The 15,332-nt window shown below is 31.2% G+C and overlaps 1 pseudogene; it reads right to left on the bottom strand.

Annotated features, from left to right (window-relative positions):
• Positions 1-13,540: 13,540 nt before the first annotated feature.
• LOC132943414 (uncharacterized) lies at positions 13,541-14,098 on the bottom strand (annotated as a pseudogene).
• Between the last annotated feature and the right edge of the window lie 1,234 nt (positions 14,099-15,332).

Genomic DNA, 15,332 nt, shown 5'->3' with positions numbered 1-15,332 from the left:
GTTTTATTTCATTTATTAATGTGATTTCTGTTGTTGTTTTTTAGAAGATAAAATTTTAATATCTGGAGTATAGTTGGTAGTTTTCAGTGAAACACAAGCAGCACTAGTTTCATCATTTCTCTGCTTCGTTTTTATTAAATTTATTATGGAGAATAAACTTTTACAAGCATAAGTTGACGAAAAAATTGATAGGGTAGAATGAGCAACTTTTTTTAATGTATTAAATGTGTTTGGAAGCGAATTCCAGACTTAAAGAATTTCAGTATCTGCATTTTTTACTATGTTTGCTTGAAGTCGGTTGATTTCTATTTCTTCGATTAGTTGTCTTAAGTCAATGAATTTTTGTTTCCACGTATTACAGGATTGAAGATCAATTAACTCAAATTCAAATGTATCTATATTCATCCATTCAAAATAATCTAAATCCAATTTATCGTAATTGTAAGTATCAGGGCATTTGAGGAACTTAATATTACATTCAAACTTTTTAAAATCTATAAACCTGTTAGTGAACTGCTGAATTGTTTCTTTTATGATACATAACAAATTGTTTATATTTTCATCTAATTTAGGAGTCTCGTTGATTTCAATTTCACTCAGGAATTTGTTTAAATGTTGAAAATATTTAAATTTATGGTTTTCTATATCACGTATAAATACATTTAATTTTGTTTCAAAGCTTTTTATTAAACTAAACATGAACTCTAAATTTTTTCCGGTACCTTGCAATTTTAAATTGTGTTCATTTAAATGCAAACAAAAATCAGTAAAAAACATTAAATTGCACAACCAATTTATATCTGTTAATTCAGTGTAATTTTTTTGGTTTTCAATCAAAAATAAACGAATTTCGTGTAAACATTCTACAAATCGTTCTAAAAGGTTGCCTCTACTAAACTATCGAACATTATTGTACATCACGAGTCCTTTATGAATATAATTTATATCTTCTAGTAATAAACTAAATTGCCTTTTATTTGACTAAACGGTTTTCCCCGAACAGCGATAGACTTTGCAACATCAAAACTGGTAGACACTAAATTATCAGATTTTTTAATAAATTTAATTAATTTATCACTTTGTGCATCTTTATTTGACAGTGCACGTGAAATAAAACATTTTAGTTCATCGGCAGATTTTGTTAACAGTGTTTTATGAATAGTTTCAAAATGACGTTTGACAGATAGAGTCCGACATACAACACTTTCTGAACACAGTACACATAACGCTTTATTATTTTTGAATATCATACCACATTTGAATGTCCACCATTCTTGAAAGTTTCGACTCGTTGATTCATCAGAACATTTCATTTTTTTTAAAAGTGACATATTAATAAAATACTCGTATTTGTTTAATTATCAGTAATCAAGATAGTTGACGACGGCCGACGGGTAACTAAATTATAAGTTCGTTTGAACCTTGAACGGCTGACAAATGTGCAAACAGTCGCGGTATCGGTAAATTTAAAATAAACTTCGTAATCGAATGTTGGGTACCTTGTACTTATATGGTAGCAATAAGACCTCGTGTACATTGGTGAGCGGCGCGTCGGCGATAATGAGCGGCGAGCGGCAGAGTGTGTATATTGGCTCGATATCCAAGAGCGGTCGCCGCTCTTGGCATAAAATACATAAAATATAAATGCATTTTGTATTTTAGTGTCATTCCGATTTTATACTCCAAGTTATAATCATGTCGGTAAATCGTCTGTCAATTTTGTTAGATAACCCAATTTTACGAAATAAAATTTTGAAAAAAAAAAGGGTTGGTATTCATCCCATTAATCGTCGCAGATTAGTGTATGGTGAGTATCACCATTTATATTCTGATTTGCGAAAATCACCGAATAAATTTTTTGAGTATTTACGGATGTCAGTTCATACTTACGATTTTATATTGAGCAAAATAAATCATCGTATAAGAAAGAAGATTACTAACTTCAAGAAACCAATATCTCCTGCTGAAAGGTTATATGTAACTATAAGGTAAGTGAATAAATGTTTATAAATAAATATGTTCTAAATAATATATTATTAAGAAATTATAAGAACAACTTTATTTTAAATAAATGTAATCATATAAAATGTACAGGTATTACCTAGATATAATAATGTATAGAATGTATACAATATATTATATATGTACGTAAAAATGATTAAATTATTATAACTTTTATAATGATATAATTAATATTACTAAAAATTAAAAAAAAAATTCAATGAAAATAAAATTGACATAATAACTGTATAACAAAATATGTTAATAAGCTAATGGTCCCGTTATCGAGGTTTCTTTTTTTTCCAATAAAAAAAAAAAAACATGTTAATTATTTTTGATTAAATAATTAAAACATAAAATAAAATGTAATATTTTGATATCCTACAGCAAATTTTAAAATAATAAATACAATATTTAAATCATAATTTTATATTAATACATACAATTTATTATACGTATATATTTTTACTATAAGATTTTTGGTAACTGATACTTAAAATGACTGCTGATGAAGATTAAAAAAATCTTGGCTGAACTGATTATTACCCAATAAAACATCACTAGCCTGTTGTATACCTGCAATCCTTGGTGTATTATCACCATTATTGGACATACTCCACTGGGATTGTCCTACAGTTGATTGGAGAGTACTTTCTTGGTATGGTCGGTACATTTTTTGTACACACGGCTGATTTAGATGTTCATTCTGAATGACTTGAATAGACTCAAGTTGTGAGCGGTTTTCCGATGTCTTTTTTTTTCTATAAGCGTTCAAAACTACATTTTGAATTTGACTCCTGATTTCGAGTTTTTCTAAAGGATCAAATTCTTTTATGTAAGGCAGGACACTCAAAAGAAATTGAGCGTGTGGGTCCTCATTTTTTTTATTTTCCGTATCTTGTGCTTGTTGCAATATGGCAATTTTTTTTTCTTCAAGTTGTAAAAGTCTACGAGTATCATTTAATTCAGTATTTTTTTTCTTTCTTTTCATTTTTGAAGTAACGTTGGGATCAATGTTATTGGTCACATGTGATGTAGATGTAGATGGAGAAAACACATCAGTAAATGATGTACCCGTTACATCAAGGTCACTTTCAATGGCTTCATCAGTAGCTTCATGTAAAGATATTGTATCTGGTTCTCCTACACTTAAATTCCCAGACATAGAACTAGGAAGTAAAGAGTCCTTTATAAACATCATCATTTGAAAAAATGGCCATTTAGATTTATATTCACTCCCACTATCACCTGAACGTCTAACTGGTTCTTTCTGTAGTTCTTTTCTAAACGTATCCTTCGTATTTTTCCATTTAATTTTTGCATCGCTCCCTAAAATTTGAGTATAAAATCATTAAAAAAATTCCGTTTTTCACTTTTATTTAAAATTAATGAATACAAAATATTTTATACATTTTTAACTACAAAATAATTTGCAAATATTGGTGGTTATGACGAATTTTGTCAATTTTTTTTGAACTTCAACTGCTTATAAAATAACCTCTGCCTTTGTATATGAATAATTTTTTAATCACTCTGAGATCAACTTTTGTAAAACTTTCTATTAAATCGGCCAAACATTTTTTATCAACTTTTATAAAAAAAATTCTAGACGACATAATTTGAAAATAAAACAGCTAAATAAAAAAATCAATTTTGTCGAAAACTGGTTTCTGCATAAAAATTCCCGTTTTTCCCAGCGCATTTGAAAACAACCGTCATTTTTCACTTTTGACATCTTTGATGCACCAAAGATATTCACTTTTCTACAAGTTGATGAAAATTGAAGAATAATTTCGATAAACCATGGTGTCCAGTACGCGGACAAAAAAAAAAAAACACATTACATTCATCACTTCGTCCAGAATCTAAAAAAATAGAGAAAAACGGGTATTTTTGTTTAAAACCAGTTTTTGTTCAGTTTAAAAATGTTTTCGAGAATTTAAATTTGTAATTCTGTTCAGAATCATTTTCTCGTATATAATGATTTATCTTTGAAGTCAAATTAAATACATCAATCACAATTCACAGTGATCTACTCAATGTGAGGTTCACTCGACACCCACTATACAGTAGAGAGAGTTCCCCATTTGTTTTTATTAATTTAAATAAATTTAATAAATTATTTGTAATTAGGTAATTTAATTTTCGTAAAATATCAAAAAAAATGCTTATAAAATACTTTATGTCATTTTCATAGATATTTATCAACTGGTCTTTCTTTTCGGAACCTGGCTTTTTCAATGCGAATGGGTGCATGTACTATAGCTAAAATTGTTCACGAGACCTGTCAAATTATTTGGGAAGAACTTGTAAATGAATTTATGCCAGTTCCTACAAAAGAACACTGGGAAAAAGTTAGTGTAGAATACAATGACAAATGGGGCTTTCCAAATTGCATAGGCTCTATAGATGGGAAACATTGTCAGATTAAATGTCCCAAACAATCAGGATCAAGTCACTTCAACTACTTAAAATATTTTTCCCTAGTTTTACAAGGAGTTGCCGATGCAGATAAAAAATTCGTGATAGTTGATGTTGGTGCCAGGGGTAAACAGAGCGATGGTGGAACTTTTGCATCTTCTAAACTTTGTAATTTAATAAGCAATAATAATTTGAATGTACCCCCAGAAAAAAATTTACCAGGAACAAACATTAAAGTACCCCATGTTTTGATCGGAGACGAAGCTTATCGATTAAAGCCGTACTTAATGCGTCCATTTCCATCTCGAGTACTAAATCCAGCACTGGAATATTTTAATGAAAGATTATCAAGAGCACGCAAGTGCATTGAATGCGCTTTTGGAATTCTACGGGCAAAATGGAGATTACTTGGGAAAGACATAGAAGTGAGCCCCAAAAAAGCAGTAGTAATAATCAAATGCATGTGTTTATTGCATAATATTATCAGAGAGAAAGACGGCAATAGTGATGTAGATTACTGCAATGTTATGATAGACCTACAAAACAATTGGGAAAATGAAGGTATAGATCATCCAACAAGAGGTGCAAATACACTCCAAAGAGCGAAAGAAATAAGAAATTTATTAGTGGATTATTTTTTAAACAACATACAATAATGTGTTACAAATGTTTTTGTTAAAAATCTTAAAATAATACAAGAAATTATACTGTTACGATAATAAAAAAATATGGTTATTTATCTTTTTTAATTATTATAATATTGTGAATAGTTAGTAAGTACTATTATATTTATATAATAATTAATAATATACCAAAATAAATTGTTATAAAATATTATGAATTCATATTAATTCATATTATGAATGGGTAATACATTTTCTGTCATTGAAAAATTGGTACCTACATAAAATATTAAAATAATGTCTAATAATAATAAAAACAGCTGTTTCCTATATCCATATCAAGTATTTTATTTAAGTAAATTATTTTGACAGATGAACAAGTACACAATATATTAGCCAAGCATAAGATATAATACGTTTTTATAAATTAAAAATAGGTACATTTGTATTGTTGTAAAAAGTATATTATTTCTAGTGATAATTTGTAAATATTTTAGGAATAAATTCAGTTTAGTCCCCCCTCGTCATTTTGAATTTTTTTTATTGAAACTTACGTAACTCGTAAAGTTAAAAACGATGGTGCAATCATAATTTGACGTTCGGACTTAGTTTCCATGGCCATTGGCCCTCCACTTGTTGTGTAAAACCACCTTGTGTAGGTAACGTAAATTCGCAAACTTTGGAAGGCTATAACTTCAAAGTCAGTCCGAGCGACAAATTCTGATTTCACCATCGTCCTTTAGATTAAGTTTCGATAAAAAAAAAATTAAATTGGCGATGGGGAACTTAACTGCATTTATACCATATTGTACCTTATAAAAATAAGTAAGTACCTACTAATAATATACAAAAAATTAATGCCTATAATTTTTCAAAAAGTATGGGTACATACCTGGTATTCCAATTAATTTTCCAATTTCTGACCATATTTTTTTGTTTTTTTCGACATTTTTATATTGTGGATGTGTATCGTTCCATAAACATGGTCTAGTTTGAACCTCCGAAATTAAAATTTCTCGCATATCATTATTTATATTATTTGCCTTGGACATTTTAAAACATTTAATGAACAAATTAGCAAATGTGTTCACTTTGAACAGTGAACTTATACTGTATGATAATAATCTGACAAGTCAACAAGTCAATAACAGAAATCCACTGAACACATATTATTATTATTTGGGAAACTGAGTACAATTCTTTAAATAGCAAATTCAACGTTTTGATGTTCATCCCCAGGACAGAAATTAAATAATCGAGACTATTTTTACATTGGATATAAAATATAAATATTTCGCATGAGCGGCGAGCGGTAAAATTCAAACATGTTTGATTTGTGACGCGCCGCGCCGCTACCGCTCACCGCTAGTAATCAATGTACACACTCTGATTTAAATTATATGGGTTTAAATTTTTTTTCCGACGCGCCGCTCGACGCTCGCCGCTCGCCGCTCACCAATGTACACAAGGCCTAAGAGTACAAAAATCATAAATATTATTTATTATAACATTTATAAGCACATTTTATTACAAACTTATAAATTTGATTCTTAAAATTTCTCATACTAAAGTTTTAAAATATAATATTTTTTTTTAAGATGAATAATATTTGCGTGCCACTTCTGGCACGCGTGCCATAGGTTCGCCACCCCTGCTCTAAATTGTGATACTGTCGATTTTTATGAACCCGAACTCTTAAATTTTAATTTTCACCAACCAGAACGGACGCAAAGTTTATATTACGAACCGGAACGCCGTTCTGGTGCGTTCCGGTCCATTTCGAGCACTGAGTTCAAGGTATCCAAATTAGACACAATAATGATTACAAATATAATTAGCACCTATGCTATAATATGTTGCATATAGTTATATAACATTCCCAGAGCCTGGTAGAGAGGTATTTTATCATTTCTACATGGCTTTTTTGAGACTTACATAATATATAAAAATAGTTATAAAAAACAACTCATTTAAAAATATAAATAATAACTTTTTTTATTACTTCATAATATTTTACAATTTTACTTTTAGGAAATATATTTAAAATATCTTCACTTAAAATATATGTTTTGATAAATCTTTCTCAGTGTGTAAGTGTAACACATATATGTTGTCCAACCTTTTATCTTACATTATTGAACAGAGCCAATTTTTTACCCTACAATAGTGTACTATAATTATTTCTTAAATAATTTTAAATAATTTGGACATATATTTTTTATAAATAGTCTGGGACATGAGATTTCTCATTAAGTAGATGTGTATAATATAAATCAGTAAATACTATTTATTATCAATGGTACCTACAAATAAAAGATTTTTTTAGATTCTGAGCGGAGCGATGAATGTATTGATGTGTGTTTTTATTTTTTGATTCTTGTGTCTGTCACCACCTTTTAAGACAGTAAAAATGCTTAGACTTTCTTCAACAGTATATTTTATGACGTTATCATCTTTTATGTACCATCACAAGTTTTTCTTTTTACCCTTTTACCCTTACGGATAATTGTTGTATATTATTTAATTGTTATTAGTATTTTATATACTTAAGTGTTTTTTACTTATGAAACACTACTTACATGTACAAATGAGTTATGGTTAAAATCATTAGTTAATTTAAAATATTTTTGTTTAATCACAATATAAAATATAATGATTTAAAAAGAAACTAAACAAATAATTATTTCTTTATTAAATTGGTAAACATATACATACTCCGAGTAACAATTCAAGTTCAGACAAGGTTCAGTTGATATCGATTTTGAGTGTCGGACACAGTGCTATATTGGTTCACAGAAAGTTTTTTTGGACAATTTGAATACCGAATTTTAACTTGGACGACACCGTGCAGTATACATTCTATGGTAAAATAAAACACTTTGCAAGGGTGCTCTTATTTACCGTGTTTAATCAATTCAGTTGTCAGTTCAGAAACCCTGCATGGGTGCTCTTATTTACCGTGTTTAATAAGTTCAGTTGTCAGTTCAAAAACCGTGCATGGGTTACATTTACTAACCTGTACTATATAGTGCCCCGTTTTATTCACACCCGGTGCTACAGTTAAAATTGTAACCATACTATGGTGCAGTGGCGTACACATAGGCGCAATTTGGAGAATTGATTTGGGGTGGGGGGGGGGGGCTAAATTTATAAAATCAATACAGACCCGCATAATTTTTGTATTAGGTTGATTTAAAAATGAATATATTTAAAAACTTAGGGGGCTTAATTAAAACTAGGGGGGCTAAGCTTGTATTATATAATAAAAACTGACTTTTTAGACGACGACGTCGTCACACACTGTTATCACGGTTTGATAGGGCTTCCGAGTTCCAATAATCGCCGTAACACATACTCTCTCTCGCAACTTTGCTGTACCACGTAGTGTGTGTGCCGTGAACAACAGACGCGACCAAGTCCGCGATCGAATGTACCGAATACCGACCTAATAGTAGATCCATTTTTGACCGTGGCACCGATACCAGATTTTTGTGTAGTGCGTACCGACACCGTCACCTCGTGGAAACCGTCACCCCGTGGAACACTTCACCGTCTTGTTCAACAATCCCGTTCAGCGTCCAAAACCAGCAGTCGCCATCACGGTTTTATATACAATTATTTTATACCTATTTATAGTTTCCTATGTTTGTTTTATCTTATTAGTTTTTAGTATTAATTTTGTGTTAGATATTTATTATTATTTCCACTTGCTGGCCAGCACTATTTTTGTGCCCCCATACCATACGTAACTGATTTTGTTAATAGTAGTCCGTCGATTCATATCACGGCAAACTTAAGTACCGGTTGTTATTTTATTTCGTTACAACCTATAGAGAACAATTGAGGTGTTTCTATGCAAAACGTGTTATCTCCATTTTTAATAAAATCGAGTTATACATCGATTCAAATTGAAAAAATGGCGAGAAATCGATTAAAACCGTTATTTTTTGTCAAAACGTACTATTTTCCAGCTGAAATCATGCTTAAACTATTACTTTTTTTTCAAAACGTGTTATTTCCAATTGATTTATTTTCTAAAACGTACTATGTCCACTTTCCTCCAAAACGTGCTTTTTCCTGTACTAAATCATAGGACATATTTCTCATTTTTTTCCAAAACGTAGTATATCCATAATTTTAGTCATAACGTGTTATTTCCGTTTTACATCAAAACGTGTTATTACACATGTTATTAATATAGCAATTAAACTACATTTAATTCAAAAGGTGCTAGTACCAGAATCGTTGACTCCTTTAAAATTAAAATTATTTCATTAATTTGCATTAAAATATGATGTGGTTTAGTACAAAACCAACAATAATTATAAATAGAAAAATAATATGCAAGTAAAAAAAAAAAAATTATATGATAAGCCTATCTATAACCACATGATTGTAATTTCCCGCCAAACTTCATGATAGCTGCTCTTGGCTTCTTTATGATAATACTAAAAGCTGTGTTATCGTTTTAATATTCACAATCCCATATTTCCTTGACAAAAACTTAAAATTTATATAATAATAATTATTAATTATGTTAATTTTTCGTGGATATTAGTATATTACTAACTCCTAAGTTGTAAAAATAATATTAGAAGTTAGAGCAATTAGAAGATATGTTGCAATCAAAGCGAGCCAAGCGTATGGCGGATAAAGCAACAAATAACACAGTAAGTACAAATTTGCAAATTTATTAAGTCACAACGTTCGATTATCTTTGACCTAAAATAATATAAAATATGTTCTCAATATCACCTACTAAACTGCTAATTAAATTTTTTTTCTATTAGTTTTCAACTTTTCAATATACTTCCATTAGAAAAGTAGAAGAATGGCTTAATACACAAACCAAGGTATATTAGTTAAACCTTTTGGAATATATCTGTCGTAGGTATATAGTAAAATCAGGCATTTTACTAAATGCCTAGACAAATAATCAAAAAATTTAATATCTATTCTATGCAATATCACTATTCGCCTAGACATTTAGTTAAATGCATTTAACTAAATGCTTATTCCAAGTCAGTCAAATTATAAAAATTAATCATTTTGTATTATTTTAAAAGTTTAACTAAGTATATTTTCTATTAATTTTATTTAAAGGTTAATTTTCCAAGGTAAAAACAATGGAACTTTTATTTTTGTTTAATAAGAATATTCGTCTATCGTCTATCACACTTAAATAATTAACAGATAATATAATGCTTTATGTTTGGCCAACATTTTTTTAAGGAGATTAGAAAGTTTATTATAGTTAAGTTTAAGAGAGGGAAGGCGATTACGTTGAAAAAGGGCTCTAGCCCTCCTCTTATCTGCAATTAAAAAACGAATATCAAATGGAACTGAAGTCTGATTTGGAGGATGATGAGTGTGTGAATTGGATGACCCGGCCGCAGACTGGATCAAATTGTTAAAATTATTTATAGCTAAATCAATGTTGTTGGTAGATTTTAGTTAAACATTTAGTGTAATGGCCTGATTAACAAGTTTATGAAATTTTAAATGGTCGGTAGAGTTGTTAAATAGCTTAGGTGGCTCAGAGCGAATTAGCGGGATGGTATTGAGTGTGAAAAGAACTGATGAGTGGTCAGAGTTAAGATCCAGGAGGTTAACAGCAGAAGAGTGTAGACTAGAGGGAATTTTCGTGACAAAAATATCGAGTATATCAGGATTTTTCCGTGGGGAAGATGGCCAATAGGTAGGGTCTGGAGGGGCAAGTACATTAAGGTTTTTCGCACTTGCATAAGAGTGAAGAACGCAGCCACGTGGATTATTTGAGCGACAACCCCAACTTTGATGCTTGACATTATAGTCGCCTCCCACAATGAAATTATTGCCAAGGGAACTAAAGTAATTATGGAAGTTTAAATTTAAAACCTTGTGTTTTGGAGGGGAGTATAAGGCTGCTTTTGTCACAGGAATACTATTTAAGTAAATTAGTACAGCGTACGATTGTAAGTAGTCGTAAGAGTATTTTGGAAGAGTTTGAAATATTATAGTAAATTTGATGAGAATGGCGACACCACCGTGAGCAGTAGTGTCAGGATGATCAGCCCTCACCAGCTTATAACCAGGAATGTAGATATATGAATGTTGTGTAAATTGTGTTTCCGTAATGAGCGCAATGTCAATACGTTTATTGTGAAGCACGAGTTGGAGCTCATTTACATGATTTTTTTATACCATTAGCGTTAAAAAAAAATATTGTGAGTGATTGGTTTGTGAAAGTGTTGTTAGTCATTTTTTTTATCGAGAAGACAGGATATTACTTTGGTAAGAAGGGCTATTAGAGGATTAATTAGAGCTTTGAATTCTTGCAGGAAGCTGGACATTGAGTTGTTAGTATCTGGAGCTGCAGGGGGAGGGGGGTTATTATTTTGACCTGATGTGGCCTGCGCGTAAGTGGGTTCATGGGTATGTGTACGATTTGATGGGTGGCTATCTTGAACAACGCGTGACTTATCTCTTAACATTATTAAATTGAAAGTTACTTGTGGGTTTTTGGCGACGTTGGAGGTCCTTGTACACTGAACAGCCCTTTGTAGCTAGCCGGATGAGAGCCTTGGCAGAGCGCGCACTTCGACGGAGTACCAGGTGGATTTGGACAGTCAGAAGAGAAATGAAAGGCACCGCAACGAACGGAACGTGACGGATAGCCACAGTATGATCTTGTGTGACCATATTCCTGACAATTCACACATTGACTTATTGTTTTCGTCTTAAAAGGTTCCTCAACTTTAATTTTAGTATGTAGCAGAGACGACAGCTTGAATATGTCATTTGAATGTTTGAATGGGGGACAGGTTCCAGATCAATGAAAAAGAGTGGAAGAGGGTATTTATTTGTTTTGTGAAGAACATTGGTCACAGATCTTACTTCAAACTCAAGGAATTCTAGGTCAGATTTTACGAGACTGATTGGAGTTGTTGGATGTAGATTCCGAATTACTACACGAATTGGCTTGTCTTGTTGTAACTGATAGGCATGATATTCTACCTTCCTTTCTCTCAGAAAGTGGATAAGTGATCTGTAGGCGTCAGGAGTGCTGGTTTGGATTTTTAAACGGTCAGCGGAAGACTTGCAGACAAAATTATCGACGCCGATAGTTTCGACTAGGCATTTGCATACTTCAGGAAAGTCCTCAACTCCACGCACAAAAATTGGAGGAGGAGGTTTAATTGTAAGAGAATCCATTTGGTCATCTTCGTGATTAGAGATAGTGCCCAGATTAACGTCCGGGCCAGCCTTAGGATTATTGTCTAGGTTTGAGGTTTGGGAAAGAACTTCGAATCGATTTGAAGACGAAAATAATTTTTTATGTACTTTATTACCCGATGCTTGAGGTGAGGTGGGGTTAGAGGAGTCAGAATGATTCCTTTTGTTTTTGTTACCGCTCTGTATAGACCATTCCTCACTTGGAGGGGAGTTTGTTGTGATTTTATTGAGTATAATCGGGCTGACCGTCTTATTTTTGATAGCAGCAGTGTTGTTATTTTTATTTTGATTATTGTGATTAACCATTTTAATTGGTATTGTAAATAACTATGCTGACGGTTATTCGTTTTAAGATAAGATAGGTAACAGAACCCGACCTGGAAGGCAGCGATAGCGCGACGGTGGGTGTTGTGTAGCAATAATGGTATCAACGTCGCCGTGGCGACCTACGATGAGCGACGACGTAAACGAAAGTATAACGCACTAGCCGGTTGTTGAATATAAATATAATTTTTGATTTGAGCGATGGAACATGTGTAAAAACAATTAAACTTAAGATATTATAAGTGAAAACAATCGTATAAAATTAATATTGCGCACCATTTACCAAGAACACGATGTTAAAGGTAGCTATAACTAACCGCATGGGAGCGTAACGTACGCAAAGTGCGTGTGCAACGGACGACTGCTATCGCAGAACTAATATGGCATATTGATTTATATAATTACAATTGTAACCAGTTAACATAGTATCACTTATATTTTATGAATTAATAAGTTTTATTAAATTAAAACTTAACATGAAGATATTGAAATATTTATACTTTTTATAAAATAATACTCATTGAAATATGATAACTAACCTATATTATATGATATTATTTAGTTTTAAATTATTTAAAAACTATAGAAAATAAAATCGATGAAATTAATACAATTCAATATAACCAAGTACAATATTATAAGACACGTGATGAAAAAATAATGACTCATTTAATAATGATAAATGAATCTTTATCAAGACTAACATCAGCTGTCCACAGCAATGCAAAACTTTTAGAAAAAATATTAATGTCTGATTGTCAAATGCGTGCATTAGCTATGCCAGTACCAAATTTGCCATCTCCGTTCATGCAGCTATTACCAGCAAGAAATTTAGAAGAAAGTTTGCATCAAATAGGTTAAAGATCAATTTTTTTAGATTTTTAATCTGAATATATTTTTTTCAAAAAATTTTGTTTTTTTAATATTTCTGTCCTACGTGTATTTTCATTATTTTTTTATAATGAGTTTATTTTTAAATCGGTGTCGACTTGAATTTCCATGAGTATTTGTATGATTTGGTGAATGTGAGGGTGGGGGGTATAAAACTGGCTATTAAAGTGCATATGAAAGTTTTTAGCTCCGTTTGTTGTTCTAGGGCTATCGTCTGGTGCACTTGCCCATAATTCTGGCCCAAAATCAGCATCAAAATCAATATAATTTTTTAAAATATAGTTCGGAAAATCCATACTTATATTACTAGGAGCTATTGAGATTAGCTCCGTAAATGCATCCGGAACTTCATCAGAGTTTAGATAAGATTAACCAAAAAAATATTTAAGCCACCTTCCGATTTCCGAATCATTTTTTGAGTTTTCTTTTAGTAATATTTTATTTTTTTTCAAACGCCTGAACCAACTTTGTCCTAAATGGAATGTACAACATATTATTTTACACTGTGGAAAACTCTGAAGAACTGCAATATGTGCAGCTTTTTCGAAATCTGCATGAAATATTTTTACATTTAAGTTTTTTCCTATTAATTGCATTGACAAGTTCAATATCGTTTTCCACATGGACACATATGTTGATACTTGTTTATTTTTTAAAAAACAATATACTAAAGGTAAATAATAATAATTTGTGTAAACATGAATTGTATACAATTGCATGAAATGTTTTGGTGCATACGTAAAAGTCCCGTCACCAAATACGTGTTCATTATTACAAAGCACTTACAAATTATTCTTACAATTAAATAAAATAACAGAATTTTCGTCACTTGAAAATCAAAATTGCTTACCTTTATGCAACAACGTTTGTTTCATCTCTAAAAGTTGTTTTAACGACTCGTCAAAGTTTGATGGTAGCGTGGGAAAATGCTTTTTTCGTACATAATATATTGAACGACGGATTAATTTCAAGTCACCATGTTCCATGTTCTCAGCAATATCGGTATTTTTTAGTTCTTGTCGTATTAATTTGTTTGGACGGGTATGGAGATCATGTACTGCCTTTCTTTTCAGTGAGCTCCTTACAATTTCTCTTGAAATAACCTAATCTGAATATGCATCATGTTATGGTCCACGTTAGATTGATACACAATTTCGTTATTATTATTTACAATAATACTAGCATTACAAAATTTATTAGTACACCGATAATTTAAATTTCCATTTTTTAATTCCCTATACTCTCGAAATTTGAATTTGTTCAATATTTCACAACGTTTTTCTCTCCGTGTTAAACAAATAGCGTCCATTGTTATTACACCAGAGACTAAACTAAAATGTATAGAAGAGATTTGTTATAAGGTTTATCAGTTATCACCGGAAACGTTTAACAAAAATAGGGTAAGATATAGCAATAATATCAATAATAAAGATGAAAGCTTGTCTCACACGACTCGTGTACTTGGCGAGTATTAATGCCATTTTTGATAGATAAGATCTGATGTGAAATCACGTTATGCTTTAAGACTATATAAGGCTATATTGAAGATACTCCAATAACGGGTGATCATTGATATCAATAATATTGAACGTGTAACGTGTTGGACAGATTAAGACACCCTGTACACCCAAAACTGTACCTAAAAGCTGGTTTTCACTGTTTACTATTTTGTGCGCAAATGAGTTGTCGTAAATTTAAAAAATATTTTAAGATGTACGCAAATGAGTCTCCACCAAAATTAACCAGTCTAAGTCTATCCACACAACATTCACACTTCGTCTCTCTCCTTGCCCTGAAGTATCTATTTATGTCACTCAAATTCCTACTTCTTCTACAGTCAAATATCTAGGACTCACA

Source organism: Metopolophium dirhodum, chromosome 1 (assembly GCF_019925205.1).
Source record: "Metopolophium dirhodum isolate CAU chromosome 1, ASM1992520v1, whole genome shotgun sequence".
Lineage (NCBI taxonomy): Eukaryota > Metazoa > Arthropoda > Insecta > Hemiptera > Aphididae > Metopolophium > Metopolophium dirhodum.
The sequence above is the reverse complement of the archived record's forward strand: the minus strand, read 5'-3'. Positions and strand labels throughout refer to the sequence as shown.